General features: G+C 57.0%; 1 protein-coding gene across 2 annotated transcripts in view; it reads right to left on the bottom strand.

The window, feature by feature from the left end:
* CTDP1 (CTD phosphatase subunit 1) overlaps window positions 1-4,897 on the bottom strand; it is a 49,824-nt gene extending 44,927 nt beyond the window's left edge. The window contains exon 1 of one of the 2 annotated variants that reach the window (XM_077752708.1): window positions 4,771-4,897. The gene's annotated coding sequence lies outside the window, so the exon portion shown is untranslated. The remainder of the gene's footprint in view (window positions 1-4,770) is intronic. The other variant, XM_077752707.1, reaches the window with a different exon arrangement.
* Between the last annotated feature and the right edge of the window lie 6 nt (window positions 4,898-4,903).

Here is a 4,903-nt window from a genome sequence, read left to right as displayed (position 1 = left end):
GGGGCTTTCTCTCCAAGGTACTTACAGGACGACTCAAATGACCCAAAACACCTGAAAAGAATATTTAACGTTGAACGATTGGCACACGAAACGGGCACCACACCCAGAGGGCTCCCTCCGTGGAGATACTACACATCGTTAATCGTGTGACACATGTAAGAGATACGTGAACGACTCGCAAATCAACTTAACCCCCCCATTAGATGCCTCATTCCGAAGCTTGACGTCTCTCCTGACGTGTAAGAGTGACCCGCGGCGCTTAGAGTTCGGAACTCTGTACTCGTGAGCGCTAACAGGGAATCCTCCATTTACTAGCGTTAAACACGAGATCTCCCCTTGAATTCACCCTGGCAACGTCTGTCACATTTCTCTCACCTATCGTGGGGGGTGGGCGCGGCACAGGACACAGCCACCTACCACAGGTGGGCGGGTCTGCGCAGGACGAGTGTAGGGAGAGGAGGTACACAGGTCATCAAACGCAAAATAAGAAGTCCTGCGATGTTCTCAGACTGCCCAAGTCAGAAAACACAACGAGCTACAATCTAGCAAAGCGGCCCCAACGCAAGCATGTCAGAAACCCGCTGCCACAGACCCGTGCGGGATGCGGAGGCTACACCTGCCAGGCTGGGGGGAAGAGGAGGAAAGTCATGAGTCTCCCCGCCCGCACAAGGGAGGGGCCACAGGTCTTCCAGGGACAAAGGGACAGACAAAGCAACAGATGCTGTGTGCTGCCCCAGCCGCGGGTCTGCACTCCAGGCCGGTTCCTGGAGTTTCTGCAGCCGAGGGCGGGTCAGGGACTCAGAGCTGCAAACACACAGCGTGCACACACAGGACACGCACGGCACACATAGTGCACACACAGTACACACACAGGATACACAGTGCACACAGGACACACCCAAAACACATAGCGCACACACAGGACACACCCAACACACACAGTGCACACACAGGACACACAGCACTGCCCAAGTGCAGCACATGACAGTTAGTGACTATCACAAAGGACAGACACGTGCGGCCAAGGCAATGAAATGTTGTGTCCCACCCTTTCCCATTCGGCCACACCAACATCACACGTGGCCCGGGGTACAACAGTTCAGAAACACCCTGTCTACATTAAAAGGAGCGTAAAGAGACCCTATTTTCTGTATGAATTAAAAGGCCACTCAGAACCGTCTTGCGGGTCAGAGCAGACGCCGACGCTGTCCGTGGATGACTTTGGCATCTCTGCAAGGGCTAAAAGAATTCTCAAGAAAAGTAATGGAATGGCTGAGAGAAGAAAGAGTATTAAAAAAAATTTTTTTAAATGTTTTTATTACTGAGAGACAAAGAATGAGCAGGGGAGGGGCAGAGAGAGAAGGAGACACAGAATCTGAAGCAGCTCCAGGCTCCGAGCTGTCAGCACAGGGCCCAAGGTGGGGCTCGAACCCACGAACCACGGGATGATGACCTGAGCCAAAGCCAAAGTCAGACACTTAACTGACTGAGCCACCCAGGTGCCCCAAGAAAGAAAAAGTATTATAAAAAGGTAACAGTAATGCCCTTTTTCGGTACAACATGATTTCACCTTTGCAGATACTGACGCAAGATGGGTGAACGGCAGGCAATAACCCTGGTGTGTACCCCGCACCCTGTGGGGAGGGGCCACTGTGGCCTCTAGAGAAAACAAGGAGACCGGCCCCGGAACGGCAAGTCCATCACAATAAATGTTATCTTTCTGGGTTTGTCTTTGAAAACAAAATCTGTAGGAAAACCATGAAATGCAATTTCTGAAGAGGTAACTTCCCCCCACGCACACAGACAGCGAACTCTCCTGAAGTTTTTGCACACGTCAGCTGTGTGTCTGCTCCGACGGGAAGGTCAGAGGGCACAGGAAGAGTGAGGTGTGAGGACGCGGGGCACCCTGAACTCTATGCTGGTCGGGGCCAGCGCCGTCGAACGCTGGGTCTGACCCTCCATCTTCCTTCTCAGGTCAGGGCCGCGAGCGCCAAACACAGAGCTGCTCAGCAGACAAGGGCGCCGGGCAAAATGAGACCTGTGCACCAGGGCCTTGGTTCCTAAACGTCATTCTCCACTAAAAGGAAGCACAATTTCTCGGAGAGAGGGGCCATTCCAGAGCCCAGGTACCGTGTGCGTCAGAAAACGCGGCCGTGCTCTCGGACCGACGGCGCCTCACCAGACAAGCCCGCGTGAGGCGCTCCCTCCGACCCAACCTGGACGGACGCTGGCAACGGACCGCCATCCGCTGGGCAAATAAGAACGCAGAGTGCACGCGGTGAAGTGTTCTTACGGCAGGAAGCCGACCCAGAAACGGAGCCGGAACGAAGAGATGAGGAGATCACCGCTGCACGATCCTGACAAAAAACAGAGAAGTCAGACAAGAGTCCTCAAGTTGCCAAAAATGACGGGCGGCCACGTGATGAGAGAACTTAGGAGATTTCCTGAGTAATAAAATGCCTCTCACGTGATTTTAACAGTGACAAGAGAATTAACTTTTCACTACAGACACCACCTTAACGAGCCAGAACGGGACAGACCGAAGCCACCGCCGCCTGGCAGGCCCGCCCGAAGGCACACCGCCATCGGAAGGGACGCCGAGGAGAAGAAAACGGAGGAGCAGACAGAGGTACCGCTCGAGGCTAGAGAGCCAGGGGCTCTGACGGCTGAGCCTCCCCCGGGACCGGGGTTTCCTCTGCTTCCAAGGAGGTTACTGGCCCATCAGGGAATCCAAAGAGCAGAAAACAGCCCAGCAGGGACGTTGTTTCTGATTCTGACCACGGCGCCATGCTTAGGAAAGAGGATGTTTCTGGGGGAAATTGAAATATTTCGGGATAAAGTGCATCACATCCACGACGTACTCTCAACTCGAGGGAAAAAACACTGTGTGCGGGGCGGGGAGGGTGGAGCAGAGGTGGCACACGGTGACCTTTAGGGAACCTGTGCGACACGTACGAGAGAATTCTTGGTCCTATTCCTGCAACTTTTCTCCAGGTCTGGAACTACGTCCCAAAAGAAGCAAGAAAGTACCCCTGCTTGGATGGTGGATACGGCAGGGGTGGTGAGGTGCCAGCGACGGGGCTCGGTGCGCCTGGCTGCACCGGGCTTCACCCGTGCCACTCGCCCCTGCGCGCCAGGAGTGACGTCACCGTCCGGTCTGCAGAGACCCTCCTGATGGACCACGGCAGCAAGGACCCTAAACCTCAAACACAAAAATACTCACCACTGAGAACTTGTCATCAGGTTAAGTTCCTCTGCTGACTGGCGGGATCCACGCGTTGGGGCGCCCTGATTTGCTCGTCTGGTGATGGTGTCAAAGCCCCACACGTGGAGTTTCTCACTGACTGCAACCGGTCCCTGACCTGCCTGGGCCCTAAGCCTTTTCTGTATGACGGGAGGGACAGACAATCCAGTGCCTGACCTCGCTGGGCCTCAGGGGCCCTCTACGTATAATCGGAGGAAGACAAGAACACGAAGAGCTTTTCACCTCCAGAATTTTCTACACAGCTTTCTACAGCAGCACTGGGCTTCACCTCCACAACACGGGCTCACGGGTTTATACAGTCAATCGCAGTCAGGTTAAGCTCTGACTTCAAAGTAATGAGAATGGCACGCGCACCACGGTGTGCCGTATGCAGCCCAGTGAGGCCCTCCCGTCCGCAGGAGGCCCCCAGACGGCCCCAGGGGAGGGTGCAGCCCCGGGGCAGCCCCCATCGCCCCTGTGCTCGCTGGGCAGGCATGGGCACCTTACCCAAAGGCCAAGGACCAGAGTGCCGACTCCAAACAATGAGAGGGGAGAAGTGGACACAGGAGGGGGCTCCTGGGATGGGATGCAGGCCAGTCCTACCCCGTCCTATGGGAGGGGGGCAGATTCTCAACAGCTGCAGAGGCAGTGCAAGCCCCAGCGGCGGAGCAGAGCCAGAGCACACGGCACAACTGGAGGACCAGGCTGCGCCCAAGGGGACGGGCACCTGAGACGCGCGGTGCCCTGGGCAGCAGGAAGCTGCGCACCAGCGCTACAGCAGGAAGCAGGATCCCTCACCGCCCGGGGTTCTGCTCCAGACAATGAAAACAACCACGTGAGTCATGTGTACACACCTGGACCCACACACCAACCCGATCTCAGAACACAACACTGGTAAAGTCAGACGCGAGGTGTGGGTGCACAGGCTCGCCCCCTTAGAAAGAGAAAAGTCCCTTGACGAGAAAACGGAGATATCAACAGCTAGAGTCCATCACGGGGAAACGCACTAACGTCCGTACTACCTGTTACCCTGAACCGTCTGGGCTGAAGCTGCACCCCCCAGAGCTTTGATGCAGAACTGCACCCGGCTTTACAACCGCGTTTCCCAGGCTTTACGAGAAGCTAAAGATGCGCACCCCACCCCTCGCAGTTTACACCGCGATGACCAGCGTGGAGGTGCCCGATCGTCCCGTGCTCGCCGTGCAGCTGACCTACAATCGCGGAGCCGTGGGGACGGGGGGCGGGGCGGGGGAACACCTGTTACAGAAAGTCGGACACACCTCCTTTTAAAGACTGCAACTTTGGCAGCTGAAAACTTTTTAAGTCAAATGCTTCGAACTGATTAAATCACAGGTAGTGACTGTCGACCAGCTTTATTTAGAAAGACACGCAGACACGCAGCTGCGGCGACCCACCGAACAAAGTGCTCCCGAGCTCAGTCCCTCTAGCTGCGGCACCGGGGACCCTCTCCTGCCCCGCGCCCGGCCCGGCCCCGCTCCAGATCCCGCCCCCACGGCCCCACTCACCCGGGGGCCACCACCTGGCCCGGCTGCGCGCACAGCTCCCGCACCACGCCGGCGCGCTCGGACCTCAGCCTGCGCTCTGCTCGCACGCAGCCCCCGGAGCCGGCGCGGGCGGGGGCGGGGCCGGTGGGCGGCG

This window comes from Crocuta crocuta, unplaced genomic scaffold (genome assembly GCF_008692635.1).
Source record: "Crocuta crocuta isolate KB4526 unplaced genomic scaffold, BGI_CrCroc_1.0 scaffold101, whole genome shotgun sequence".
NCBI lineage: Eukaryota > Metazoa > Chordata > Mammalia > Carnivora > Hyaenidae > Crocuta > Crocuta crocuta.
This window is presented reverse-complemented; position numbering and strand designations above follow the sequence as displayed.